General features: G+C 40.0%; 1 long non-coding RNA gene across 1 annotated transcript; it reads left to right on the top strand.

The window, feature by feature from the left end:
• The first annotated feature begins 9,815 nt into the window (after positions 1–9,815).
• LOC121823953 (uncharacterized) lies at positions 9,816–10,848 on the top strand. Its single transcript, XR_006065617.2, has 2 exons — positions 9,816–9,922; positions 10,449–10,848. It is a non-coding gene; the product is annotated as an uncharacterized LOC121823953 (long non-coding RNA).
• The last annotated feature ends 3,362 nt before the right edge of the window (positions 10,849–14,210 follow it).

Genomic DNA, 14,210 nt, shown 5'->3' with positions numbered 1-14,210 from the left:
AGACCTAGTCCAATGGCAGTGTAAAACCATTACAGGCTGCTAAGAGAAGACATATTATGATGTAAGCATTGATTTCAGATTCATTTTGCCTTTTAGAAGATGAATATTTCTGTGTGGGGAGAGGTATTTTTCAAAGTTGTGAATTCAACTGTTGATTTAGTCCTAGTATCACTATGCAAACTAGATTAAACTGTGACATTCTCAGGTCATATGTGTTATTTTCATGTCAGTTCTATAGAAATTTGTTGTTCATTTGTTTGTTTGCATTAAGATGATGTTACTAAATATCACTAACAGAATCCGTGCTTGAATTATTTTTAAGTAATGCAATATATTGAAGCACATCTCTTACTGTAACATCCTAGGGATCTTACTGTAACGGCCTAGGGATGCTGCTGACATTGTGTTCGCAAATCCTCTTTGCCCAATTCAAATTTCTAGCTATTACAATCCTGCCAATGTTCTTTTATATAGGAATTTCTAGAAACAACATGTCTCCCATAGATTGAGATAGCACCCACACAAGTCCTAAACCTGAGAATACAGTCAACTTAGGCATATTTATGTAAAACAAATGAAGAATATACTAATTTGTAATTCTTATCAAACGGAGGTGAAATGGAAGCTTAAAGACCATAATTAAGTTCTACCTTATCTTGGCTTGCTTGCGTACCAATATTCTTAGTTTATTAATTTCACTGGTAAGAAGACAATTCAATGCCTGTCCCTAAAGTATCTGTAGTAGCTCCTTGTAGATTATCAGAAAAAAAGTGAGATTTTTTTTTGGACTTCTCTTGTATCTTTAGATACAAGACTCAATTTTTGAATTGTAGCATTCTGTGCTCTGATCCACTTGCTGTTCTGTCTGAACCACAGCAGAGTTTTCATGAGCCTCTTCCATCTTTACTTTCTGAAGCTATATTTAGAAACTCTCTTCTACATCCAAACTCTCTCTACTCTATCCATTTCTGCATCTTTTGTTTGATTTACACTGATTCATTTTCCAACCTCCTTTTATTCTGGCCAAGAGTAAATTTCAGATGAACATTCAAACTTAAAATCTATTCTTCTCATCAACAGAAACAACCTCACACTTTATCTCTCAAGTGAAATTATTAAACATTTGTACTGATAATAAAGATTAAGCCTTTATTTCATACCCAATGTAGAGACATAAAACTTCTCTCTTATTCTTCAAAGGTACAGGTTATAAAATGCAGGAAACATGTTGGAGTTAAATTTGCAGCTGATCACAGCTGTCAAGTTAGCAACAGATGGACTCACCCATCAAATGGCCATATGGGCTGACAAGTGACCCATAAAAGATTCTCAGCCACAAGAGACTCTGCAAATGTTATAAAGGGAGAATAAAAAACAAAAGAAACTAAGAATGTTCTAGATATTTAACTATAAAAAGAAACAAGTCCATTTACTTCCTCATTCTCATTTACCAAAGGAACATTCAAGAGGATCATTTATTAATACAGTTAGTCAACAGATGTTTATTAAACAACTATTTTTTGGCATGGATGATGACCAAAAATGTATTTAATATGCATATTCCAAACCAGATAACAGTCCCCAAATTATTTTTGTGAAATTACATTTTCCAAAACATATATTTAGAAACAGGAATAGTGATTAAAAATACTCAACATGTAGACAATAGAGGGTCAATCTAGAAGGCTGCATTTTGATGAATAGAAAGAAGTGATCTGAATTCTTAAAGACACCTGGGATCCCCTATTCACTTCTTCAGCCCAAGTTGTCCCAAGTGTTAGGGACACAATCTCACTAAGACAAGTATGAGCAGTAGTAGAATGAATATGAAGGAAACCAACTTTTAAGACAGCATCATGTACTTATGAAAATCTTTATGTCACATATAAATTTTATGAGTCCCTCCATGTGACAACCTTTTCACTTACATTTTTTAAATTTCATTTTAGGTCTAATAAACAAGTTACTCTTGAAGTTCTCAATTGTTAATTGGCACTTTAAATGAAGCGATGCCCTCTTTCTATGGTTGCTTCTCTATGTGAAATGCATTAGCATTCATTTTAAAGGCTTAATCATGCAAAATTTTATTTCAAGCCTAATAATTTAGCCTGAAAAGTTTCTAGTTGATGAAAATGTCAAACCCAAAAAGAAAAGAATATTTAATTAGTTAAGGACCTTAAGTTTTTGACAAATACTAAGTGGACTTGTTGAACACTTGCTGCCAGAACTCAGAGACTTAGGAAATATTGAAATGGAGAAAACCAGCATCTTTCAACATACAGTTCTCCACAATGGAGACCAAGCTCTGCCTTCCTTTTGTTCACCTGTGTCTCTTCTCTATGTAGAGTCCTCTTTTTGTTCTGCTTTCCTTGTAGTGCTTATGCTTTAGAATAGCAACAAACCACAGAAGTGATGTGTAGAAGCAGGAATGCACTCAAGGTGTAACAGTGTAGGAGAGATACACTCCCACTCTTTTCTGTCTATATATCCTCATCAGTGTAAGTAGGAAATTGGAGCAAATGATAGCTTAGGTCAGTGTTCTCAACCTGTGGGTTGCAACCCTTTGAGATTGAACAGCCCCTTCACAGGGCTTGCCTCAGACCATCAGAAAACACAGATATTTATATTATGATTCAGAACAGTAGCAAAATTACAGTTATGAAGTAGCAATGAAAATAATTTTATGGTTGGAGGCCACTACAACACCAGGAACTTTATTATAAGGGGTGCAGCATTAGGAATGTTGAGAACTACTGTCTTAGATGCTTATACAGTACCCCAGAGAAACAGGAATACCCAGTAGTTGTGGAGGGACAGAGACAGAGAGATCTAAGGAAGCATGCAAGCATAGAGGCCAATATTCACAGTTGACTGTGTAAGCTTGGGACCCAGAAAAGCCAATGGTGTGACTTGGTGTATGTTCAAAGGTGTCAAGGAATCAGAGGGACTGATAATGCAGATTCTAGTCTGAGAGCAGGAAAACACAAGATATCTGAGCTAAAGCAATGAGGCAGAAAGTCAAAGGAAATAAGTCTCTTTTCTCTTGTTTTCCATTATCAGGTATGTCCAACATTTGGACAGTGGGACATGACATAGTCATCTATAAAGTTCGTATTTATGAGCTGTACAATTGGGGGTGGGGACAAAAATCTGAAAATATATATTATGGTGTTTTAAGTAAATTTACCATTTTATGTTGGGTCACATCCATAGTTGTCCAGGGCCATATTCAGATAGCAAGCCACAGAATGCACACACTTGATTACCCATTAACAATGCAGAGGCCATTGCAAAAAGTCCACAGGTTCAATTGCAAATGTAATGTTTAATGTGGGCACCATGAGACCTAGTCAAGCAGACACGGATTGACAAGTGCTTTAAGAGCATTCAAAGTGGGGATTCAGGTTGCAAAGCCATCTTTCTTCTTGCCTTCTTTCCTTCTTTAATTTGGGAAATATTTTGGAAAAAGAAATTGCATCAATCGATTTTTTTCATAATAGCTTTATTGAGATATACATAACTGCAGGCTGGTTCACCTGCCATCAGTTCACTTAACCACAGAGTTAATTAAAAGCATATGACATAGTTCCTTTCCAAAAGCTTAGCTCGTCCAATAGAAAGACCAGCAACCTTTTCAGTGCTCATAAAAAGGCAGTAAAATGTAGTGGCCCCACTTAACCTGAAAGTAGAGTGAATCTACTTGATGGTCAGAACTCCTAATATCTCAGCTTACATCTCTTCCTAGATATTGGAAATTTTTATTTGAATATTGGAAAACATTAAATCCCTTAAATATTAAGTCTCTTAAAGACTTAACTCATAGCTTCTCCTAAAACCATTTCTGGGGATTTTATATCATTTGCTTTTGCCATATACACCATGACCAAGATTCATGTATTCACTAGCGACTCAGTTGGAAGGCTAATGGGCTTTTTTCAGGCATGCCTCCCCATCAAACAATATCAACCAACTAACTTTTAATTACTATGCTACTTCCCACCTCATCTGTCTAAATATAATTAGTTGCATTTGTCAACTTTCCCCAGGGTGTTTACTTATAAATTTCTTTTGAACCCCTGTTCACTTGAAGTTCCATGGAAGGAAAGGCTACATTTCCTTAGTCTGTGTCCTTAACAAGTACTTAATACAGTATTTAGTATGCTACATATACTCATCTGAGTTCCACTGTTAATAATCTAATACTTCCTTGTGAATTGATATTTCCCCTCCAAGGCTCAGGGAATATCACCGAAGATGAGGCATAAACAATATGAGAGCTGGAGGATGGAAATAAGCCATAAAATTTACTTCTGAACACGGACTTTGCACTTGGGAACTCACAGTAGCTGTGGTCACTCACGTAAGACCTGAGTCCATCAACACTTGTTGTGTAGAAGTTTCCTCTGCCTGCAGGGAAGGCTTTAATGCAGAAGGTCAACAACTCAGAATAGTTTTCAGGAAGTCCCTGAAACTGACCAGATTCATCAGTCCTCACATAATAAACAATAGAGGATCCTGGGAAACACTCTCAGACAAGACAAGCTGCAAAGATGACTCTGAGACCAGACCAGCTGCCAGGAAGCAGAAACAAGCCAAGATGCTAGAAAGAGGTTTAGACTAACTGAGTCAATTGTAAAAGATACTCTCCAGCCTGTTGATCTGTCGACTAAAGGCTGTGCAGTATTATACAGCTTCTCAGCCATTATAAGGGGCCATAGGTGGACTTTGGTGTTAAGCTGTCCTTGAGACGTTTCTATTCATGTAAATCATTCCTTACCCATATTTGTTAGTTGCTCCCCAAAAACTCATTGATTTGCCAAGTTGGACTTTGATGGAATCTATACATTAGTCTGCCATGGCTCCTTATCTGGGGAGTACACATGGCATTGCCATCTCCCAAAGAAAAGTTTGTCACAGAACATTTTATCACTGATGTGGAAGACCTCATGAGGTCCCAATCCATGCTTGAGGACTATTGACACTATAATAGTCCTGGAAATAGGGATGTTATTTTCTTCAGCGGTGTGGCCAATAGTAAGTTTTCCATGCTCCAATAAATAACTTCTCACTCACACTCATGCAAGCAACCCTTATGAAACTCACTTAGTCTTTCACGCAAAGTGATGCAAGTAGGAAGAGAATTTGTTGGAAAGAAGGCTTTCAGAAGGAGAGACTAGGGTGGGGTAAGAAGATAATGGGAGAAAAACAGCTATTAGACACGTGTATGAAACCATTGGAGAATAAAAACAAATCCAGTAAGTTTCAACAAGACTTTTAAATGCTATAAAGAGTAGAGCATGTTTAGATTTGCTCTATATGTCTTATATTCTACATTTGAGTAGTCTTCTCCTGCCTTTAGCAGTCACAGGGGCCGAGACACTCGCCCATATGAAAAAGTGGATTTAAGCAAGCCAGACACCTATAAACGTGCATGCTCTTCTTGTCAAGAAAACACGTTGTGTATAAAGTTCTGCTGAGGGCTCCTCCTCCTGCAGAATAGCACCTAAAGGAGGTAATAGAATGCAAGAACATGTGGCACTATGCTTGGAATGTTTCTCTGCCTAATTGGCCTGAATTTATGAGTGTATAATAACCCTCTATGCATTCTCAAACCCAGGCAGCATTATAAAATAAGCCTGAGTAATATCCAGGCTGCTTTGTTTTATGGGAAACTTTACAGCGTGAGCATGTCGTGCACAAATGCATGGGCTGTGCACAGATGTTTATATTCATTTATGCTTCTCGGGGCAACAGCAACAATATGAATGTAGTTTGGACAGCATCATTAAGAACTGCACTCGGATTTGTTTTATTAGCTTAAAAGAAAATGCATTTTTCCCTCCTCCATTTCACTGTCAAAGTAAAAAATTCACTTGGCCAATAGCTGACCACCTCTCCCTTTCCAAGTTCTTTTACAAAATTACTATTATATTTGCTTTCACATCTGCATCTCTGGGCTACTTGACTGTTTTGGATTTTAAACAGCTAATAAGCTCCAGGAACAGAACATCAATGTTCCCAGGCCTGCTGGATTATTCTTTCTGTCTGGTTACTTGAATTAATGCTATAATATTTGGGATGCCATTACATTATGCCAGAACTGTCTTTCCTTGGCTATGAGTACCAGTGGAGAACAGTTTGTAAGTAATATTGTGCTTTGCTGATTCAATAAGTGAGTAATTTGTTCCAGTGAGCAAACCTGAATGATTTTCTTATTATGAAAATAAATGCAATACAAAGCTCACCTGCTCTCCAGATCTCTACTACAAGTTTTGTTTTAGACTTTGAAAGACATTAGGAAAACAAAGAGGTATAAACGTAGGATGTAATGTTAGGGCCCTTGGTGTCATCATGACTGCAGTTAATGGAGAGTTGGGCAAGTCCAGTGCTACAATCGGACACCTCCCTCATGACTGTCTAGTTTACTGGCCATTCAAATAAGCAAGATAGAATTAGTGTCCACCTGGATGGCCACTCTTCCCATGATCTCTTCTAGGCAGGGAGAAACTCTGGAGGGTATTTTCTGTACAAGTAGTTCATATGTGCCAACATTTTTGAGTGTGGAAAAGAACTGGGGGCTTAGGGAATCATAGAATAAGATTAATTTTATGTTTGCTCTCCTAAAATTCTATCCCAGTCACAGATGGATCTTAAAATGTATTTAGCTAAAACTGCCAAACCAACCTATTTAATCATATAATATGCTTTTTAAAAGATGACTTTAAATCATATTTTTTCTACTTCCTTACCACTGACATCTGCAGCTGTACAATCCTCTGGGGGAAATGTTTTCTCAGGCACAACACAGTGTTCAGAAACATCTTGGCCTCTACCCATGTGGCACCAGTACCACCTTCCTCAAAATCATGAAACCAGAGCTGATTTAAAATGTTGCCAAAGGCATCTTAGGACCCAAAAATCACACCTGGTTATGAACTACTGCTTAAATAAAACAGACTGGTTTTAATGAGGGAAAAGAAAACCTTCTACTAGTATTTAATTTCTAAGAAGTCAATACCAAATAGTTGGGGCTCAGATGAGAGTAACACGAAATTTGGAATTGGCCTTCTTGAGACACTTTCTTCATCTGCACAGCACCTGCTGTGGAAGGCAACCATTTCATCATGTTTCAAAAATAGTATAATAACTATTTAAAATAACAGCTCGTTTACTGTGAGAAAGTAGAGGCCACTTAAGAGTTAAATTATACTTCCAGCCTCAGCATCATTCTTGGCATCCGTTTTGAAATCTATCTTCCTTTTGTTAATGAAACGCAATATTGTATTGGGATCCATGACTCTGGGTTTGTGACGGCATGGAAGTGGGAGTGAAAGAGAACAAGTAAATCCGATCTGGCCAACAGCAAAGGCAGTTTCTAGAATACAAGAGCACCAGGTGCTATGCTTGATTCAAGTACGTACTCCATAATCCCAGGACGGCATTTTCATTATTGCTTTACTTTACCATAATCCCACATACCTCAATATTAGTGTCCCTATAGTTCTTTGGGTCCACTGCTCTCCAACATGTTGGGAATGAGTGCAACACCCTCTTTTTCTCTCAGAAACAGCAGAAACTAAGGACACATATCCCAAAGCACATAGTCTTTTTAATAGCAGGAAAGAGAGCCTATAAAAACAAAGAATCCTGGTGATTCATGGGCAGTTCTGATGTCCCAACACATTAATTTGGGTTATTGTTTAAACTACTTGGGACTCCCATAGAGCTTCCTACTTTTAGAGTATATAAGACTGGTTCCCCAGCCCCTGTTCCCAATTACAATCCCATTACTCTGCTTTTATTCAAATGATTCCACACAAGGCAGTTGTGTAGCAGCCAGTCTCCGATGGAGAGCTATTTATCTTGGAAGGTGACATACTCTGAGCTTGTAGGCAATGATTGGTAGCACATCACAGATGGACACAAAACTGTGTGTCTTCCCCAGCACACTGCTCACATATTTTACTACTGCATATAAAAACACAGAAGGTCTGTTGGGACCAAAAAAACCCTGGGTCTTTTGGAAACCTAGACCTTCCTACCCCTCACAGTATGACTAAGTTAACTACTAAATTTCCACCATCTCTCAGCTCTGTCCCTTCAAGAGAGTTCTTTGTTCTATGACTCTCAACTCATTATAAATTAAAAACATATTAGAAGGAAACATCCATCTTCCATTAACATTTTCTCCTCATACAGAAGAAGAATCTGAAAGAATGCCTTAGAAATGATTCCCATTGTCAGAAGTGGCCGTCGAGTACTTTCTCCCCTTATTTATATGTCTATATTCTGCAGAGCAATTCTTCTTTAATGCAAGCCACCATGTGACAGAGATTCCTGGTGTTGGCTATGTTGTTCATGTGAAGTAAATGTTATTTGTTATAGCTGCTATTTTATTTTCAAAAAACAACTTCTGGGCAAAGAATGATGTAATTTTTTCTTTAAAATGCTTAATTTTATTGAAGAGTATTTTGCTGATGTACTTGTTTACATAATTTATGTTAAGTAACATAAAACTACCAACTCCATGTGTGTAAGTGTATGCATGCCTGAGTATAAGCATTCTGCTCTAGAAAGTCAAGTATCATTTCAATGAATGCTAGAGTTTGAATACAAATAGTGTTCACTCGGACAGTATATTCATTAATGCCGCTATGATATTACCACAGCCAAATTTTCATTAGCCCGTGTGTGTGTGTGTGTGTGTGTGTGTGTGTGTGTGTGTGTAATTAAGAAAATACTCTTGCCAATATGTTCTCAAAACTATGACTTAGGAAAAACCTACACTATAACACTGCCATTTCACATGACGTTAATATATTGTTCAAAAGTTCCTATGTTTTATGGTGATCTTATATGTATAAAGCCAAATACCTGGATTTAAAAAAACTCACAATAAGTTGACACGATTTTCTCACAATTATACATATTTTAACATAACTAATTGCAAATAAAGTTCTAAATTATATGTGCTTCTTAGTACTTATCCTTATATCTACAGCTAACTGCAGCTCTCTCCCCTCATCAAAGAAGCTTCTATTTCAGCAGACACAAACCATTCTGGAAAGCTCCAAGTGGTCAATGCAGAGAACTGAATGTGGGGCACCAAGCCTTATTTGATACACCTACAACACAGTTACTAGAGCTCAGGGAACATCACAGGAGAGGGTGTGGGGGAAAATTTAGAGCCAGAAGTGATGGTGGTTTCTGGCCATGACACCTCAGAAATATGGCTGCTTAAATATTAACTGAAAAGTAACAATACCAACTGACATACCAATGCGGGAGGAGCAAACCTCAGAAGGCACCATCCCTTGATAAAGAGCTGCAGGCCATTAATAACTGCTAAGAAAGGGAGAATAGGTTTTCCTCATGGATGAGTCCCATAAGTGGTTATCCAATACCAAGTAGTCAGCTTTATAAAACAACGTGTGTAGCCGGGCGGTGGTGGTGTACGCCTTTAATCCCAGCACTCGGGAGGCAGAGGCAGGCAGATCTCTGTGAGTTTGAGGCCAGCCTGGTCTCCAAAGCAAGTTATAGGAAAGATGCAAATCTACACAGAGAAACCCTGTCTCAAAAAGAAAAAAAAAACGTGTGTGTGTGTGTGTGTGTGTGTGTGTGTGTGTGTGTGTGTGTGAATCACAACAGCATTCATCCATTTGAACCAAAAGGCTGGAGTTATGTGAAAAACCTTTTGAGAATGTGAACAGTTGTATGAATCTGTTTTATTTTGCTATAACAAAAATACCTAAGGATGAGTAATACATGAAAAAACAGGCTTGCTTATCTCACAATCCTAGAAGTTCTAGAATATAGGATTCTATTTCAGTTGGCTCTGCTGACACTCAATAGTGTATGTCTTTATAATGACAGGAGCAAGTTCAGAACAGATTATGTAGCAAGAAAGGAATCCGGTGACCAGGTAATGAATGGTGTTGCCATCTTATTAATTTTAAGGTGTTAATTAGTATTTGCTGATTTTTATATCAATTTGTATACTCTGACAACACAATTTCTCTACCTAAGACTCAAGGAACATTAAGGAAGAGTTGGCAGAAAGATTGTAAGAGCCAGAGAAACTGGATGTTTTCTCTGATTTTTGTGTCTTCTAGAAATGAAGTCTCATCAAAAGAGCTGCCTAAGAGTGTTGCCTTGTAATGGTAACTTAATCCCTCAGGAACTAAGTGGAATCACACCAGTACTACCTTAATCCCTGCTGAGCACAGCAACCTCATTGTCTTAATCCCCTTGTCTCAAACCCAACTCCCTGATATTTCCACCACTTGTCAACATGCCACTTTGAAGACCAAACTTCTCATAAATGTACTCCTGGGGGGATACACTCTAACAGTTTGTAAAACATAGCTATAATGTTACTTGTAAGGTTAGAAACCTTGAGAATGAAGCACAATCTCACCACTAGAATCCATGTTTATTTGAATTTTAAGCCAGAGGCAGCTTTAAAGAGGCGAGAGGAACAAAGAGGAGGCAACCATGTTGGAAGACCAAGAAAGGAGAACATACCACAAGAAGTGTGGGGAAGATGACCAGAAGAGCTGCTTGCAATGTGAATTGACAGTTGCAAGAAACTACTTAACCTTAAGATGCATTCAAGGGACACTGAAGCTGCTTAAACCCAAATGTGAGCAGACTCTGTCCCTTTGTCATTATCTGTGTGCCGATCATGCCTAAGTTCTGGACCTTCATTCAAGTGTCATGAGGAGACTAAGCTGATGGATGTATAATCTTTTCTGGGTGCATTCCAATACAACATTTACTGTCTTAAGAGATAAGGCCATATTATTTCAAAATAAGCTCTTTCTTAACATAAAGCCAAATAGAAAATAAGGAATAGCTTCAAGAGAAAACTTTCAATTTAATGTAAAATACTAAAAATGTTGCCTCTACAGTATGGGAAAAGATAAGGACAGCTATTTTATCCATTTTTGTTATATGCTAATAGAAATCTTAGGCAGAACAATTAAATGAGAAAAGAAAAAAATTCAAGAAAATACATAATTAAAATTATCTCTAGTTACAGACAATATGATATATGTAGAATAGTTTAAAGATCTTAAGCTGCCAGAGATGACATCTTCACTATGTTTTTAGAATACAAAGTTCACATATAGATGCAAGTACATACAGAGTGTTACACTCCAACACTGAACAATCTAAGACAGAAATGAAGAGAACAGACCATTATGATAGTATCCAAGAGGAAGATACTGAGGAATAAAACTAATAAAAGATCTAAAAGACTTATAGACTGAAAACCATAAAATTCTGCTAAAAGAAACTAAAGACACAAAGGAATGGAAATTATCTCATGCTCATAGATAAGATATAGAAGATCCAGTATCACTCAAATGTATACATGGCCCAAAATGAGTTTTAAAATTTAATCAGTTTTTTAACTTTTATTGATTCTTTGCAGATTTCACATCATGCATTCCAATCCTAGTTATTTCCCTGTCCCCTCATGTCTTCCTTCTGCACTTGCAACCTACACCCTAAACAAAACCAAACTTAAATTAAACCAAAAACCAAACCAAATAAAAATAAAAACAAAACAAACAAACAAACAAAAGAATCTTGACTTGGAAGCTATAGTGTGGCTGGTTGAGGCACACAATTTACCCTTTAGTGTTGTGGAATGCTGTGAATATATGTTGCTCTGATTGGTTGATAAATAAAGATACATTGGCCTATGACAGGGCAGGATGGAGCCAGGTGGGAAAATCCAAGAGAGATAGGAGAGAAGAAAGGAGAGTGGGGCAGATGCTGCTAGCCACCACCAGAAGAAGCAAGGTGTAAAGTACCGGTAAGCTACAAGCCATGTGGCAAGGTATAGGTTTATAGAAATGGGCTAATTTAAGATATAAGAGCTAGCTAGCAAGAAGCCTGCCATGGCCATAGTTTAAAAATAATATAAGCCTCTTTGTGTTTACTTGGGTCTGAGCAGCTGCAGAAGCAGGCGAGACACAGAAAAACTTCCAACTATACACTAGTCCATCTTTTTCTTACAAGATTCATTGTCACCAGGCATTGGTCTGACTCAAGGCCTCTGGTTTTTGCCATACCACTGATAATGGGCTCTCGCTGGGGCTCTTATTGGATATCCTGTTGTCCTGTGTCATAGAGATCCTGCTGTTTTGGATCTGCAGATCCATCCCCTTCACCTGCTCCAACAGTTCATAGTGAAAGACCCCCGAAGGCAGTCTTCCCTCTGGAGAGACCCTCGCCCAGAGATCACACCGAGACCACGAGTCAGATGCAAACAGCAAGAGGCTTTATTCAGGAACACAGGTACCCGGGGCAACGCAGTCCCTCAAGAAGCTCAAGAGACTGGCGCGCCCACGGGCTGGAGCGGAGGGTTTTTATAGGGTCGGGCATCAGGAGCACGAGGAGGGCGGGTTCAAACTCAGGGCAGCCCATGGTTTACAGGGTTCTGATTGGACGATTCAAATGAGGCCGGGTTCAAACTCAGGGCGGCTCGTGGTTTTTCCCCAAGCTTGACACGCCTGCTGTCTGGCTCCAAGCTGTTTTTCTGACCTTTAGTACCCTTTTCTGGGGCCAGGAGGCCGGCCGTAGACACCCCGCGCTTTTCAGACCTTACTTGAAATGGCGTTAGGCTAAGCTAGTATGCTGGGGTCTTTCATTCCCCCATTTTCTTATCTCAGGGAATGGAATCCTCCATTCATGGGGAAGAATAGGGATGTGGCTCCATTCCCACTTGGTTGAGTCATTGGTATTGTTGGGTCAATACCAAGGTCTGAACTATAGAAACACGTTCCCTGATAAATTGGACAAGTCTGTTTAGGATGTAGGGCCCGAGAGTCAGAAGGAGCAATAAAATCAGAAGGGGCCCTATAAGGGTGGAGATGAGGGTGGTGAGCCAGGGGGACCTTCCGAACCATCCTTCAAACCACCCCTGCTGTTCTTTCCCTACCATCCCGGGGGCAGACGTAGAAGGATAGTTGTGACAGGGCTGCCCTGGCTTCAGGGTGGCCACATCCGTATCTCCCGTCACTACATTTGCAAGTTCCCTTACCATCCTGACAGACGTCTGGTGCTCTGGGGTTCATGGGGTCAGTGGTAGGGATGTCCCAGTCCTCTGACCCTGCTGCTAATTGGCAGAGATCTGGATGTAAGTTAGGCCACCATGTAAAGGGGGTGTGAAAGGCGGTCGTTTGCCAGACTGTCTCCCCAGTTTGTGAGATGACCTGCCAAGTGAGCCTCTTAGCTAGGTGCGGGCTCTCTGCCGCCCTAGTCCCCTGGGGGTAGGTAGAGATTAAGAGGAGGGGGAGGAAGAGGAGCCGCGGGTCAACCTTATTTTTAAGGGGTTTCGTGTATGGCACACTGTCCATGTTGACTTTCTGGATCCTGCTGGGTCGGGTTCCCTGGCAGCCTTCACATGAGAGGCGTGAATCCATGCAGCAATCCCGTCGACCTTGAGTGCAGTGGGGGTGGTCAGCAAGACAGTGTAGGGCCCCTTCCACCGTGATTCCAGGCTCTTGGTCTGGTGTCGTCGGACCCAAACGGAGTCCCCGATCTGGAAGGGGTGGGGCACCACCGGCTTGTCTAGCTGCTCCTGATAAGCCTTGGCCAGGGGCTTCCAGACCTCCCTCTGCACCAACTGGAGGGCTTGAAGATGTGCTTCTAAAGTAGGGGTGGTGGCAAGAGAGGAAATATCAGGATGGAGAAAGTTTACAACAGGAGGTGGGGCCCCATATATGATCTCAAAAGGGGTTAGGCCGTGTGGGCCGGGGGTATTTCGGGCTCGATAGAGAGCCAAGGGAAGTAGAAGCACCCAATCTCTAGTGCCAGTTGCAAGCGTTAATTTGGTTAGAGTCTCCCTAATTGTCCTATTAGCTCGTTCTACCTGTCCTGAGCTCTGGGGGCGGTATGCACAATGGAGTTTCCAATCAACCCCCAATAGTTTGGCCACCTTCTGACTTACCTGGGAGACGAAGGCAGGCCCGTTATCCGACCCCAATATTTGAGGCATCCCATACCTGGGGAAGATTTCTTCCAACAGTTTCTTTGTTACCACGTTAGCCGTCTCATTCTTGGTTGGAAATGCCTCGATCCATGCAGAAAAGGTGTCCACGAAGACCAGGAGATACCGGTACCCGTAGAGTCCAGGTTTTACTTCTGTAAAGTCTATTTCCCAATGAACACCAGGACGATGGCCTCTTTGGCGGGCC

This window comes from Peromyscus maniculatus, chromosome 19 (genome assembly GCF_049852395.1).
Source record: "Peromyscus maniculatus bairdii isolate BWxNUB_F1_BW_parent chromosome 19, HU_Pman_BW_mat_3.1, whole genome shotgun sequence".
NCBI classification, from domain to species: Eukaryota; Metazoa; Chordata; class Mammalia; order Rodentia; family Cricetidae; genus Peromyscus; species Peromyscus maniculatus.
Note: the sequence above shows the minus strand (reverse complement) of the source record. Positions and strands in the feature narration are given on the sequence as shown.